Raw genomic sequence first — 16,698 nt, 5'->3', positions numbered from 1 at the left:
AGTGAATTCAGGGCAATATTTGTAACTTCCTAGAGACGGAATTACATATTCCACTGGTTGTCACTGAGTGAAGTCAAAGTCTAGAGTTAAGCCAGGTATATGAAAGCAGAAGCAAGAGAGCAACAGGAAAGGTACAATGGGAAAGCAGACCCTTAGGGTGATGGTTTGGGGTGAGAGATGAAAGTACTCTGCCTAACTAATACTGGTGGCTAGTCCTCAGGCTACGGATATGTCCTTTCTTGGGATCACTGGTTTGAATTTGCATTTGAGTTTGGATTATGAGAAACTAATGAAAATAGTCTGAGAAAGCCACAAGGCTTAGTTGTGGCAGCTTTCAGGATAGTGTATTTACATATGAGACTGAGTATCAATAAGCTTAAGTCCAAGATCACAGATAAAGTATTGACTTTTGGGAAACCAGTTGGTTTGAGTAACAAGAGTATGGCTACTGTTAGGGGTTGCATACAGCCAGTGAGTTTGGAATAGCGCTCAGGGTAAGAAATGTGCTAGGTTAAGCCAATGAGGAAGAGTCAAGATCTTGCTTAAGAGGGGTCTGTGCTGACTTTCAAATTTCTGTGAATAGAGGATACTTGATTACATTTACATGGGGTGGCACTAAGTGTTGTTAGGCTAAAACTAATGTTAGTGCTCTTCTGTGTGGCTGGAGAAACTGATGACGGGGTATAAAAGAGGAGATCAAGGGTCTCTGGAGCCACTATGTATCCCCATAAAAATAAGGTGAAAGCTGATACCAGTGCAGGCCATCATGGTACCGTTAACATTATTTGCCTTGTGGAGTCTGGGAAAGTAAAAACTCAGAGAGCATCTAGGATAGGACTTAACAAAAAATTCTGTTCCTAAAAACACATATGGGACACATGGATTGCTGTGAGTACTCTTTGGATGCGCTAAGTGCTCACCATAAAGAATAGGTCCATGTGGAATATATATAAACTTCTATAGGACTTAAAGCAGTATTTCTAAACAGCAGTCAAAGGGACTTTAGTGTCTAACTCCGTAAGGACAAGACTTGTCCCTTAGTGAAGTATGTTCTTGATAATGGAAAAATGTTATACAAATTCATAATGGAAAACAATTACAAAATTCCCCTAAAGTCCTGGCTCTGGTATTTGCTTTAAGATTCCTAAGTCTGTCTTTCCCCTCCTAAACAAACTTTATTAAGATGGTTATGATGTGTCTGTACAGAATTTGAAGAGCAAAATGCTTTCAGTGGCCTCTCTGCCAATCTGTTACTGCAAAAGGTTACCCTTACCTTTACATTTAGTTAAGACATTAAAGCTCTGCTACACCTCTCTCCAAGCCAAACTTGTTATTTTCTTATCTGAGGGAAAATGAAAATCTAGATATCTAAAATCTCCTGAATAGTCAAAAGTATACTTGAGCATAGGAATGGGATAGTCATCAGTTAGCATAGGAATGGGATAGTCATCAGTTAGCATTATTGTTTGTATGAATGGAGATTGCTGGTATCCCCATCTTTAAATACTCTTCTAGGGTAGAAAAGAGTGCCTTTTTTTGATATTGAGGGAAAACTTCAGTATAGCGATTAGGAAGTAGCCATAGGAGTAGCCATATTTCTAGTTTAAGTAAGAGATCCCCTGTCAGTTTAGTCCTAGTAGGCATTTAAATCCAGACTAACCCAAAGGGTGTTTTCCTTTATAAAAGATATTTCTATGGCAAAGGTCTGTGCCATGCACACAAAGCAAGAGAATTTGAACTGAACACAGATTTTTATTTTTCTTTAAAATTTTTTATACTTGTCCCCTCCAATTTCTTCCTTGTGAAACAAAAGAAACCAATCCTAGATAGAAGTCAATATTGATTCTGAGATTCCCAGCTAAGAATAATGTAGCAGAAAATCATATGGAAGATGTATTGGACCATTCCCAGGCCAAGTTCTGCTAAGACAAACACTGGTGTGACTCAGCAGGCACTGATTTAACCCATATGCTTTGGGAGTGCTATTACATCCATTTGTTCTGGGCAGAATTTAATTGCAGATTTAATTTTTTCCTTTTTCTATAATATAGAACTAAGAGGCAGATCATGTGACTTTGAGCCTGATGAATGCTAAATGGAAGCCAGCAATAGATGAAATGTTTTCAGTTAGCCTAATACAAATGATTTCTCAAAGGTCAGTGGTGCAGCAATTAAAATACAAGAAGCACGCAGTAGTTGAGGATAGGACGGGAAGCTAGGCCAGTGCGGAAAGAATTCTGAACTATAATAAAAATGAATAGATTTGCAGAAAAGTAAGATGCTTCCCAGAAAAGACAATGCAAAATCTCTTACTTTCCTCCACCCTGTTCTCCTTTAATTTCCATCCTTTACTCAGTCCTTTCTTCCCTTGTTTCTTCTCCTATAACTCCTTCCTTTCTTATTTCTTTGTGATCATCCCTGTGGGTAACTAGTCCTGCAAATGGGCAAATAGTATCTTTCTGCTCAGTGAATGGATGAAATGCAATAGGGCATAAAAGGCTAGCTGAGTTTTGATCTTAAATTCAGTTGTGGAAATATTTTTAATACAGATGAAAACAATTGCATTTTGCAGGACCATCCAGGGTGACTGGAAATCTGGCTATAAACATTTAGGGCTAGATGGATAGCAAAGACAGTTTCTAGAAAATACTAGTCATGAAGCAGTTCAATTGTGGTTTCTGATATTGGTGGGATTGTTATTTTCATACTAACAGTTTTCCAGCACTCACTTTCTGATGTATTTTCTAGATACAGGCTACAATTATATATTTCCAGTGTACCTCAGATTCTCCAAGACCTCAGAATGAAATCAGGAGGTAGAGAGGGAATCAGTCTTCTAATAAGGAAGAGCAAACTAAACATACTCAAAGGAGAGACTTCCCATGCTGGAAATCTGGAATCCTCCCAGGGGCTGCTAAGTATTTTGTGTAATTTCAAGATGGGGACATGGAGGTGGAAAGGGGGGGTTGTTTCCATTAGGTAGGACAATTTGTCCTTCCAGCCCAATTAGCCTGTTAGAAATCCTGAAAAGGAAGGACTGGCATGCATCATCTCTAACCCAATTCTACAGGCTTAAAAGGTCCATTAAGCATCTGAATGCTTTAGTGCTTTTTCAAACCAAACTGAAATGTGTTGAGGTTGCAGATTATTCCAGTCTGTACATAAATTTGTGCTTAAGTCAGAGAGAAACCTGCTGCATTCACCTGTTGTGCAATCACTTCATGTCCTCATTGAAATATGCAGCAGCGAGATGTTAAATGGCATGAAAAGTACTTGTGGAGCTGTGATTCGTTACGCTTGTTACCTCTGACCTTCTCATAATCCAGTGCTGAAGGCGTATGTTTCACTCTACTCATGGCCCTTTGGTGTGGCACAAGTCTACTCAGGATTGTGTTTTACTAGCATGTATCTCAGATTTTCCTGGTACTCAGAAAAATGTTGTCAAACATGCAAAGTACCAATATGCAATATGACAGTTCCTACAAGAACTCTTGTCCTCGACCAAGAAATCAGAGCGTGAAGATTATCTTATTCTTTCTTTGTCCAGCATGTGTCTTTACTCTGCAACATGAAAAATGTGTAACCTCCATTCCTCACTGCTCTTTTCCTTGTGTGAACTTGGAGTCATGTCTGGATGCAATTGTGACAAAATTATTATTTCTTGCTGGTTTTCATTCTAGCCAGCTCTCAAGAACCACCCTGGGTAAGTGAGAAGGAGCCATCTTCAATTATTTTCTCTACTTCGCTGCACTATAGAAGTAGTGTGAATTAGCCAGTGTTTTGTTACTTTGCTCATGAAATCAGTCAGATTCATGCTGAAGTGACTGCATCACTGAGACAAGTGATATTCAGAGAAACAGCCCTCTATTTTCTGCATGAAATAATTTGGAGTTTGCTTTGCTTTTCTTGCTTCTGGATATACTGAGATGATTTTGGCTAACACACATCCTCTTTAAAATACTATTTTTCTTAGTTGATGAAAGAAATAAAAAGTGATGGCTTTTTTTGCCAGAGGGAAACAACACATCATAAAGAAACACATGTAGCTTCTGCTGGGTACCACAGTTCTTCACGCTAACAACTGGCAGCCTTTTTCTAATCTTTCCAGTTTGGGTTGAGTGTAGAGACTATTGCTGCACAAAGGCAGATTTCACATTTTTCTGGTGTCTTGGAATCTCACTTCAATTTAATTATGACACAGAGTTTCCTTGTTAAGCTCTGTTCTGCCGAAGCTGCTGAGGTCATGTGAGTATATAAGCAATAGCACTGTATGCATGCAACAGGCATCTTAGTTCAGCCCTCAGCATTTTTTGAGCTAAAGAGCAAGGAAGAAAGAAATGGCTTGCTTCCTCAAGCAGTTGGTGATCCAGAGAAATAAAATACTTACGTGTACACGTTACATTCAACGCAGTCGATCAGGAGTTAATTACACTGGTGCACTGAACTGACTACAAAATAAGTACAAAAAGTTCAACATTAGGCCCCACATCCCAAATCTGATCTGAAAAATTGTTCAGAAATACCAGTTTTCATGCAAAAGGGGTGCATCCCTTCCAGTAACACTGCATTGTCTAACTGGCTGGGAGTCAGTGAAGTGTGCTGTGCTGAAGACTAGTGCTGAAGAACCACTATAACCGTATGGAGGCTTGCCTTTCAGTCACTTTTAGTGAAGAAAGCAGGGAAGTACATTAGAGTGTCTTCCAGGAGAAGCAGTGTTTCCAGGTAAACAAAGCAGACAACACCGTCAACTAATAATTGCTGCAATTCAAGTCTCCTTTGGATCTGATACTATTTTATTATCAGAAAATGAATCTGCCATGTAAATGAGGAGGAGTTACAAGACTCCCAGGAAAGGCAACAACATGGAGCATGCTGCTGCTACCAGACACATTTATCCTGCATGCTCTCAAATAGCCAGGGAAAGAGGGAAGCTGGGAGTAACTTGAACTTTTTGTTCTGGGCATGGTCTTTTCCTGGATTTCTACAGAGGCCTTTCAGATCATGCAGGAACTTACCTCTGCCTGTGTGCAGAGTAGTCAACTTGAGGTTGCATGGTTGATTACACCCTTCAGAGAAATACTGGACTTGCTGAGCACAGGAAATTAGCATGATCATGGGTCGGAGCCATGGCATAACAACTGTCTCCCAGCACCTGGCCAGAACATCTGGAAATCATTCCTCTAAATCATGATTACATTTATATCTTCCACAGAACAATCTACCTAAGCATGTATGTGCCCTTGGTGACCATGCAAACATCTAGACTTTCTTCTTCTGAGAGGTCCTAAGATTTAGGATGCTGTGACACATTGTGGCAATGAGCTGTATCCTAGTGCCATTTGTACTATCAAGAGTCAACAGGCTGTGTCTGCTCCTAATTGCTGTTAGTGTTCAGGGTGGGAACTTGTCTCCCTGTCTTTGCTTTCTCCTCAAACGCTGATTCTGTCTGCTCTGATGTTAAGGTTCACTGATATGTCCTCCCTGGGAAAGAATTCTTCTTAAAGTCCTCCTATGACCCTTCCTTTCCTAGCACCTCTGGATTTCCATTAGATGCTTTTAGGCTCCTGTACAACTGCGTGTTGGCATTCAGCATTCATGCCTTGTTATATTGTAGAAACAAGAAGGTATAACTTAAAATAAATATGTTTAGAACTCCTTCTGGCTGGTGAAATGATCCTGTGCTTGGCGATGGAGTCTTTTCAGTTCTCAAGAACTCCCAGAAACACAGGTTATCTTTTAGTCATTTGATTTCCAGTCCAAAATTTTCATAAGATCCCAGTTTCACGGCTCTCTGTTAGGCACATTGAATTTCATTTCTTGCTTTTCAGTTCTGGTCTACCAAAGTGCATTTTTGATTTTCATACTATGTTAAGATGAGTGAATGCTGCAGGTGTCTTTCCTGCTCTTGATTTCATATCCTTCCTAGGCTTTCTTTGGTTATTACTGTTCCACTCAGGTGAAATTTTTACCTTCTTGATGTTGTCTGCTGCTTAGTCAAATTTTAGGGATAATCTCTTTGGCATAACTGATTTTGAGCTTTGCTTTTCCTTTACCAGGTGTTCTGTCTTTATTCATTACTTCTTAGAGGTGTTGTTCAGTAGCAATGTCAGCAATGAGGTCTAGGTCACCTCGGCAAATGCTGTCAACTCACACACTGCTGGAATTGGTATTACCATTGCATGCACTCATTATCCACTCATGGCAAGACTTAATGTTAGTGGAAGGGAAATGAAGCCACGTTTTACAGGAGCGTTAGTGCCAAATCACTGTATACTTTTTCTTTTTTAGAGCACTTCACTGCTCTTATTGTTATTAATAACAGCAACTGAGCTTCTCTAGGACCAAAAGACACTCCACAGCAAAGATTTCTTCAAGCTATTTTGGGAGTTTTGAAAGCCAGTCATTTGTTTTGCATACTTCTGTGATGGGTTAAGTGGATGTATCTGGTCTACACAGGGCTGAGCCCATATCCAGAGTGCTCCAAAACTTTCCATCCACTGCTGCCTTCACCCCCTGGGGTGCAGCACTTGCAGAAAGCTTTTCATACCACAGACAGCTCATAACTCCTCTCCAGACATCATTGTTGCTGTGATCACGTTTTGGGGGCACTTTGACAACTGTTTCATGTTTCCAGTGTGCTGGAGGGATCGTCTTTTTTTCAGACATTGCTGATTAGCTCTGCCACCGTTTCTTTTAAGTGGTCGATGTCGCATATTGTTAGCATTACTGCTGGGACTTTTTTGACAGCTGCCTCTATTGTTTTTCGTCTTCTCAGTTGCTGCTTGTATTTATGACATCTCTATTGGAAAGATATTAATGGTAACTTGGTTAAGTTCCCATATTTTATTGCCTGTTGTACTAAGGTGGAACTAAATCTGTGGAGGTCTCCTTGTACATTCTGTACCATTTATTTTGTTCTTTTTTTTTGTTTACTTCTACCCAAATCTGTGTGTGTTTTCCATCTCTGCTTTTGATTGGCCTATTTCTTGTTTTGCAGATTGTCACTTGGCAAAAGTCTCTGTGTTTCCCACTTGGCTGCAGTCTCTGTTTCAATCACTAGATCTTCATTATTTCTTCACTTACCTTTTTTGCATTGTCTTTCACTGCTTTGACTGCTTCCTTGGGCAGTTCCTTTGTTTTTTTCCCCCCAACATTTCAGTGAGCTTTTCAGGAGTTCTCATTTCAGTGCTTTTCTTTCTCCAGAAGTTTTCCATGTCTCCCAGCTTCGCCAGTTCTTGCTCACTCTGTGGATAACCAATTGTTCCATATGCAGCTTGAATTGCGTTGTTTCTGGGCAATGTCATTTTTTCTTCCAGTGTGGCTTTTCTCCCACCTATCAAATCCTGTCAAATCTCAATTAAATGGGAGATTAGCACAGTACTGCCCTTCTTTTCCAGAACATGTTCTGCCTTATGTTTTTACATGTACTCCATATTTTCTCTGGTCTCTAAAGGTTTAGGTCCTGTTTCAGAAGAAAATTTTGGGTCAACATAGTCCGTACTTTCACGTTAAGGAGTTGGTTAGCATGGCACAGACCTACTAGAATCTGCTTTGCCACTATGCCAGGCAGGTTAAGTTAGTGTCCTTTCCATTTAGGAACAAGAGGTATAACTTAGAATGAACGTGAATGTTCACAGTAAAAGCATCTGACCAAGTATTTTCCACTGCTGTGTTCTGTGGAGATGTTTTTTGAGGCTAATTTCCGCTGAATCTCCATGGATGTGATCCTCATGTGGTCACAGCTGGCTGGTGTGCTACCTACCCCCCTCCCCAGCTGTTTTTTAGAGACCACGGAGAGCATGAGGATCCGAGCCTCCAGTTTTTCTCTGATTCTTTTGCAAGAGCCTTGCTGCTATGCTACCTCTTGCTACAATGCAAAACTGCTTAAAACAAAACCACGTATTTCTGAGAACTGACTGTTCCCCTTACTGGGACTGTAGGAACAACACTGCAATATGATCTCCTTTGTCACACAAATTCTAATGCCTTCTGGCTGCAGGACGCAAGTTCTGTTTCTGCTTAACGGCACTTTCTGCCAACTTCATATTTGCTGAGTAGTGTCTTGCTCGGCAGATTGTGCTCCTGAAACCAAAAGAGGAATCTCAGCATGAGGAAGGGTAAAAGGATTAGTCCCACTATTATATATTTATTCCAAAAGCTTGTGCTCAAAGTGCTGAACAATATGTGTGAACCTATAAAAAAGAAGACTCCCTCCCCCCGCCCCTGAAAACAGAAAACAGAGCATTAAGAATCTGTTCCATTAGGAACTCAGCAGGAAGGTGAAAAGTTTAAACAACTGAAAAACAGAGTAATAGACAACAGTTGGAGATTGCGGTTCAGATGCATATGCACAAAGATATTAATGGAGTATGTTGTCAAAGACATAATACCTCTAGTTCAGCCTTATGTAAACAGGCACAGCTCCAGGGGAATAAACCAAACTGCACCCACTTAAACTTTGAATTCATCTTTGTCTGTGTCTGTACATGCATACTGACTCTGGGATGAGAAAGAAGGGTTTTTACTTGTGCGTGTTTTGATTTATGTAGAACATAAAACCTTTGGCTTTCTTTTCGAAGGTATATTTGCATTTCCTTTGATCAGAGTTTAACAAACTTTGCAGACGTCTAGTTTCACGGTTCTGGCACTTTTGTGCTCCAGAGCCCTGTTTTCAGTTCTTAGCTCTGAAACAAATCCCATGCGCAACTCTGAGCAAGTCACTTCATTGTGCATTTCTTAATGGAGAAAATAACTGTTTCTTCCCTACTGCTCTCTTCATGTCTTGCTTATTTAGATTGCAAGCTACAGAGACTATGAATTTCCATTGTAGCTTATAACATGTCTAGCACAACACAGTCCTGATCTCCATCAGTGTGGCCCAGAAGGCAGAGGGAGAGAGAATAGGTGCTGCTGCAATAGAAATAATTTCCAGATTCATTAGTTAAGGAACTAGGATGCAGTGAAGAGTAAGCAAGCAGCTAGGCAAAGCTGCCTGTTGATAGAAACAAGCACTGAAGCAGCCATGAGCCACAGGAGCCATCGGCCAACCTATTGCTCAGCTTCAGCAGAGGGCAAGTATTATGTGTTTAAAGAGTAAACAATAGAGCAGAGATATGTAATTACTTCCTGATGTTTCGTGCAATGTAGACACAAAGTCTTTCAAACTGCTATGGCTTGTTTTTATTTATGCATTTATTTGTTTTTAAAGGAATAACTGGTTTTCCGTCTTTGCTGATGATGTCTCCGTCTGGTAACCTCAATACTAGTAGCTTTTATCTGGTGCTCACCTCTCAAAGCCACAAGAAGGTGGTCTTTATGTAAATCACTCTGAGGAACTTCTTACAGGCAATATTCAGTATGACAGATATGTTTACCACATTTAGCTTAGAAGTCCTTTTATACACTCTCCCTCTCTCTCTGCATGCCTAAATAGACTGACATTTTTAAGTATAGACACAGATGAAGAGACAAAGGAGGTCAGTGACTGTATATTTTGAAAGGAAGACACCTGAAATAAGGAGGAAGAATGTGTGCACTTGTGTATGTAGATTTCTGCTTCAAGTAGTCACCCTAGCATTTGACTCCCAACTTGCCTTTTTTCACTGAACTGCCCAGATACATTAATCATGTGATGGTAAGATCTTAACTTGAAATCTAAAATAAATCATGAGCATAGGACAGAACATGTCTTTTCCTGCTGGCAGGAGAGATGGCGGGTTCTCATCCAAATTTAGGAAATCACTGAGGCATCTTTTCAGTCTTTAAAAAAAGTGAAAGAGAAATATGCTCTTTTAAAATATTCATCTCCAGGGAGATTTTCAGGTAGGGGAAAAAACAGTTTTTAAAAAGAACAACCCATGTGTATTGCTCCCCTCTTCCTATAGCTTATAGAAGATTGTAAGATGGAGACATCCAAATACTTGCACAGTCCTTAGACTACATGGAATTTTAGCCTGTTTTCCAGATAGCATTGTTTGCAAGAGGAGACAATGAAACCCACAGGATGATATTGCAGACAACAAGCTTTATTCTAATTATTATTATGCTAGATATTTGTTTACACAAAATTCAATTTTCTGTCTCCTTATAAATCACCAGTTCATAATCTCAGAACATTACACAGTCTTCCAGATTTCTGTTGTATGCCTTGTGTTTTCAATTTGCATAATCCAATCAAATCCATCTGCTTAGCACAGTTTTTTCCTGAATGGGGCAACCAAACTAACAATGATGGAATTAGAAGGAGGTTTGATAACCCAGTTTGTATCTTTGGTGTTCCCTGCCCCCAGTCCCAAATTATCTATAACTCACATGCGCTATGGAAAAGAGAAAGAAGGGACATGTAGAGTTAGGTTGTTTTCAGATTTGTTTCAGGATAGAAGGGGGACTTTATGGGTTACAGCTGTGCTTATGTGATGGTTTCCTGACTTTTTTTGCAGTTCTGCCATCCCCAAGCCTTCAAGTCTGCCATTACACAGCAGAGGGTGGAGCTTTTACAGAACTGCTCCCAGCTGTGATATGATCGCCTTAAAATCCCAGAGCAGTCTTCGTATTGCTGTTGGAGAGTGGCCTCCTTTTATCACAGAAGCCTGTGTTTCACGTCCTTGTTCCTGTACTGCACGTTTTATCTTCTGCATAGCTGAAAGTCATACGTGACATTTTCACCGCCTGTTGGCAAAGACACTCAATTCTCATGAGCTATGATGTCATCAAGGGGCTCTAATTCATTACTGTAACATTATTGCAGTGACATACAAGTTTTTTCAAAACTGAAGTGAATCCAGGACAATGTTTTCATTAGTAAAAGCATGTAACAAGGCATGCAGTTAGTTGTGATGATATTCGATGCTGATATATTTCGTGTGCCATTTGAAACCCAAAGCCAGAAGTCACATTATTCCAGAAACCCAGATGTACAGGGCGTCAGTGTATCAATAGCTCTGTTATAACTTCTTTATTACTGTAACACTCACAGGTTTCACTCAAAATTTATATTTTACTGTCAAAACACAGTCTCTGCCCTAAAGAGTTTACAGTCAGTGCTGTTGCTTTCACCAGGTTTTAGATTGATGCTTTTGAATGAAGAAATGAAAAGCAGAGTGGGGGGCATTGTATCTTATTTTTGACTCTTTTTGACTATTTTGTATGGATTAATTTCAGTGTTCTTCAAAGCTCCCCTTGCCACCCCACCAAGAGATTCTGTTCTCTGTTCCCTCCCAGGGCCCCACAGAAACCTTCAGTCTTCTTAAAACCTTCTGATCCTGTGCCCTTCCAGAAGTCCTGGGAACTGGTCAAGACTGCAGCAGATGCCCAGCTCACTGGAGGACAACAGAGCTGCACATGTCACCCTCATCTTCTGCTTTTCCTCCTTGCAGCCCTACCTCTACCACTCCTGGTTGACTGGGGTTTCTAAGGATGATGAATTTTTAGAGGATGGATGGGTTTTATGAACATCCTCTCATTATCCGCATGAAGAGAATCCTCCTCTAGACAAAATCCACACGTGGGAAGAAATTCATTGTTCCAGTCAGTTTCTGGGAAGCGGAACGGCAACGAACGAACTAGAACAGGATGAGAGAAATGGAAAAATACTCTCATCATGCTGAGGATGCTGAACTGAGCTCTTCCTGGTCTGCACAGGGAACCTGCTTACACTGAAAGAAAATTTGCTTTTTCTTGTACCCAGAATCTTCTCATAATTCCAGTAATGAAAAGTCAATACTCTTTGGCGTAACAAAGTCCAAGCTCCTGAGTCACAAGCAATCAGAACAGGGAAACCCTGCTGCCTTTTATTCTTAAGTTTCATCGCGGGGAGCACTGGTATTTGTTTTGCAGAATGAGCAGCATAAGGAAGGCTGCAATTTGAGGAATAACACTATGCACAATCCCCAGTTAACTGACTGACCAAAGAGCATCTGGAAACCACCCGCCTTTAGTCACAATGAGTACATTGCTCTAGGTTTCCTTGGAATGTGCTAAAATGCAAGGGTATATTCCCATTTTGATGATGAGGGATTTGTTATATCACACTCCTTTCAAGTGCTAATGGGAGTCACATGCTGAGCTACTTAGGCATGCAGACAATGGTGTAGACTACTTCATGTAAAGCCACTTAAAATACATTAGTCCTTTCCTGACACTGGGAACTTGATTTTGACCTCAATCATTAACTCATCATTGCCTACATGACTTGTGTATTTTGGGGCAGTAACTGATTTCTGGAGTTCACGAAAGATATGCATGTTACTGTGTGAATGACTTTACAGAGGTCTTCTTGTTAGGTATTAGGTCTCCACAAAATGTAATCTTTCACTTATTGCAGTAAATAAAAGTTTGAATGACCTGCACCAGGGATGAAGAACAAGTCACCGCAAGGCAAAGAAAACAGTAGGGCCTGGGAGTGTGTGGCTGACAAGTTTAAAAGGTTATCCTAGCAGTAGTATCCTAGCAGCAAAAGAAATCATGGTATTCAAAAGGCTTATTTACACCATTATACAGACTGTTATTTAAAATGTGGAGGCTATACATGGTACCAGTCCTTTCATAAATACAATGTTGAAGCATTTTGTCTCAGGAGTTATCCAAGGGTTTCTCACACTTACTCCCTCAGCACTCAGTGCAGCTTGCCTGCCTCTTCTCCTGTGAGCCAGTTAAACAACCTGTACACTGGACCTTCTGGAAAGTGGTTTCCTCTAAACTTGCAACCTATTTCCTCTCCCTAAAGGAGAAATAGCTTCCCTCCCTTATGCTGGTCTAGGCTTGGAAATGAGAAGGACATGAGGTTCCTAATAGGTAAACACTGGAGCAGCAATTCACTCTCCTCACAGAATGGGGGAAGCACTGTTTGTGCAGTGAAGGACTCAAGCAACTAACTTAACTAACTTCACTTATTCAGTGCTTATAGGACCAGGTGAACTTACGCTGCCTGAGCTGCAAGAATATTTTATGCCATTTGCCTGTGTTTACCCACAAGTAGGAAGAATGCAGAGTGAGGAGTGGATTTCACTTGGGTCATTCAGTTGTTCACAACCTTCAAATGTGCTTTGAAGAAGAAAGATTGGTTCTTGACTTTCACATAAAGAAAATCCTTCCTTCCTCTGTCCTCACAGTCTGTTATTTTCCTAAAGCAGCCAAATGCATTATTGTGTATCTGGAATTTAATATTTGGCTGATGTCTTTCTCTATGTGACAGAACAGTCTTAATACTTTGCAAGCTATTCTGAAGCATGGGCTCATTCATGCTGTGGCTACATTTGGCCTGCCTATTTCCTCATGGACTCAATTTTTAAAATAGATATTTTGGCACTCAAATAACATTCCATGGCATCCACTGAAACAGTATTTATATTTCCTGCGAAATTAGGCATAATATTTTTTGCTGAGTGTCAGCAAGTAAGACACACTGCAGGGCTGACAGATCCATGATCATGAAGCAAGTGCTTCAAAATGGTACCATGAAGATTTTGTGTGAAAGAGAGGTGGGTTTGCACCTTTTTTTCAGGCTGTGAATCTTGTCCTGTTGATGCCAATTAAATCGAAAGAGGCATGGTAACATTTCTATTTCTAGTGATTCAAGCATTACCCCACCTGAGTCAGGATTCATTTATATTACCAAGAGGTTGTGCAAAACATGCAGCTTAAAAAGTTCTCTCTGACTTAGAAGAACTCAGTGGCCTTCAGCAGAACACAAGTTTTAGGGGAGGAAATCACAGTCAGGACAGGTCAGATTTCTAAAGCAGTTAAGTAGCTTTAGTATACGTCAGTGAGGATGTGCAGTTTAGAGATAAGACTCCCAGTATATAAAGTTGAACAGCCCTGCACCTTGACCTTCTTCCTACTCAGTTGGAATAGTTTGCAGCTTTCGGGAGAATTTTTGCTGAGAAGGGAAAAAGACAAATAGGTTCAGTGTATCTGTCCAGCTGTAGGTGCTATAGACCAAGCTTGTAGTCAAGCTTTTTAATAATGTGTTTGCCCTTTGTTTTTATAGGGTAAAAGCTTTTGCAGTTCTCATTTGAATGTTTGAATTGTGTATGTTTCTCTCTATTATTCTATACCACCAACTGATACAAGATTTAGCACTTTTTGAAATTACCATTATTCAGATGACTTTTAGCCCAAACACTCAAATGCAAGTAGGCCTCTAAGTTCTATTGAGAACCCATCAAAAAAATCCAGTGCCTACTTTAATCACTCACTGTAAAATTTCCAATTGTTAATTCAATTCCCAGACTAGCAGGTACCTTTCTGTATTCTACTATTTTGAATGAGCAGCCTCAAATACTAGCAAGCAAAACCATACAGCACAGCCTGTTTCTAATTACACTCTCATATTTCCTCTTAATGAACAAAAATCTCCATTCGGTGCATTGCCTGTTAACCTCTGGAAAGGTCAGTGCCTTGCTCCTGCACTGTAGCACACTTTTTTCCCTTCCGTTCAACAGTCATAGCTTTCTTAAGGCAGGATGTTTCTTACGCAGGCTGATGCAGATTCAGACCAACTCTTTTCATTTAGCTTATATATTTTAAGGCTCAAGGAGAATTCATTTAGTCTGACTTCCAGTGGTTACTGGTCCTTCAAGTACCAGTTTGGAGACTAATGAAGGCATATTTTCTGTAAAAGCATCCACCTGGTCTTGGCTTGAAGATCTTAAGCCACAATAGGGTAAGGATTTGAATTCTGGTATTTCCAGTCCTATACAACCTGACATCCATTACTTCCATCAGCAAAGCTATATGAACCATCAGCAATTATTCTTCTGTCTTACCAGACAGCAAAGACAGGTCTGTCCCTCTCGTTTTCTTAACTGACAGGATTGGAAAAAAGCATAAATTAAAAATCAGAATCTGAGGTGGCTCCACATTTGTTTTATGGCACAACTCAAAAGCAAGAACTGAACCTATTTCTGGTTTCTCTGAGCATTGATGAGGCCTTGATCAGAGTGAGCATGTCTCCAAAGAGTTAACACTGAGATTACTGGAAGTTCCTCTCTGCTTTCGACACCCTCTTCCTACTAAAAGAAACGAAAACTGGGCATCCAGATATCTTTGAAAATTACAGTGCAAGCCACCAAACTTCTGGCAGCTGCTCAGAAAATCAGATGTGGCATCATGGAAGGTGTGTTCATCAGGTAAAGATACAGCATTAGTTTTTCATCAGATTTAAACTAGTTTTAATTTTTAGAGTCAAGGGGTCTGTTCCATCACCAGCTGATATTAAAAAAATAGTTTTCTGCTTGTTTTTCATCACAGCTTTTACTCTGCCTGCCTTGTAAAAGCAGTACAAAGGAACTCAAAGAGCATTTGTAAACAAATGCTGCAAATAATATGTGTGAGTTTGTAAACATAAGCAGTGATTCATCCTTAAATGGCAACAGATAGTAGCAGGCAACCAGGCCTTGAATTATTAACTAAAAGGGTTGAGCTGACCCCAAGTCTTTCCTCTATGCTTGTGTGAGATAGAAAGGGGGCAATCCATTGAGTGTGCAGCATCAATCTGACTGCAAAGGAGTGCTGTCATCATCATTTTCCAGCGACAGCCAACAGAGTAGTTGTAATGGTGCAACTGATGCGTTTTTGGAGTACATGGGCTTTGCTCCCATCTGAGGTGGGAGCCCTCTCACGGAGGGCAAAGTCTTGAGATGCCACCACCACCCTACGTCTCCTCACTCAGTGTGTATAAGTATCTGAAGGGAGGGTGTAAAGAGGATGGGGCCAGACTCTTCTCACTGGTGCCCAGCAAGAGGATGAGGGGCAAAGGGCACAAACTGAAGCACAGACAGTTCCTTCTGAACATGGGGAAAAACTTCTTTACTGTGAGGGTGACGGAGCACTGGAACAGGTTGCCCAGAGAGGTTGTGGATTCTCCATTCTTGGAGATCTTCAAAGCCATCTGGACATGGTCCTGGGCAGTGTGCTCTAGGTGACCCTGCTGGGGCAGGGACCTTGGACTAGATGATCTCTCGAGGTCCCTCCTGCTGCTACTGCAGAAAGACACGGGAGGGTTGTGTATGCACCCGCCACCTCGATGCCAGGTCTCAGATATTCCTACTGCTTGATTTCCAGGATGGAAGTTAGCAGTTCTGCAGCCTCTTTCCTTGGTATCCCTTAGCCACAGTGCCTTCGTAGCTGAAGTCGAAGACTGGTAGACCATAGCAGACCTGAGTTCCTCAGGGAAAATCTGCATTCTGGTGAAAGAAAGGGGCTCTCTAGAAAGAAAGGCTGCTGGCTCTGCTACCTGATGTCATTGCCTCTCCCCGTTGTAGCTTCCCTTTATCGCCATGTTCATGCACCAAGGTTGTGCCAAGGACACAGGCAGGCACTAAAATACCTCTCTGCCACCTGACCTCCACTTCTTTCTCAGTGTGAACCTTCCCCAAGAAGCTGTATAAGAACTAACCACTGACGAGGCTGACATACAGGGAGATTTGTGGGAACTGGGTGAAAAATTGGGCAGTGTGGACCCCAAGCAACTGGAGCAGAGCATGATTCCAAGGCCCTAGTAAGCAGTCTGCATTCATACTCCTCTCCTTAAGAAGAGGGCTTTCCTTCCTTTTTTCCAATTTTATTTATTTTATATTTAGCTCAGTTAACAAAAACAGCCCTCAAAGAACTGAAATGGAAGTAAAATATGAAATAAGAAAGTTGGTTTCACTGTTGGCACTAGGGGATTCTCCAGTCCCCTAGAACTGCCACTCCAGC

General features: G+C 40.9%; 1 long non-coding RNA gene across 1 annotated transcript in view; it reads left to right on the top strand.

The window, feature by feature from the left end:
* Nucleotides 1-13,532, top strand: part of LOC112993343 (uncharacterized) — a 43,670-nt gene extending 30,138 nt beyond the window's left edge. Inside the window, exon 3 of the long non-coding RNA XR_003261707.2 lies at nucleotides 11,221-13,532. This is a non-coding gene — a long non-coding RNA (uncharacterized LOC112993343). The remainder of the gene's footprint in view (nucleotides 1-11,220) is intronic.
* The last annotated feature ends 3,166 nt before the right edge of the window (nucleotides 13,533-16,698 follow it).

The sequence above is a fragment of the Dromaius novaehollandiae genome, chromosome Z (assembly GCF_036370855.1).
Source record: "Dromaius novaehollandiae isolate bDroNov1 chromosome Z, bDroNov1.hap1, whole genome shotgun sequence".
Taxonomy (NCBI): Eukaryota; Metazoa; Chordata; class Aves; order Casuariiformes; family Dromaiidae; genus Dromaius; species Dromaius novaehollandiae.
The sequence above is the reverse complement of the archived record's forward strand: the minus strand, read 5'-3'. Positions and strand labels throughout refer to the sequence as shown.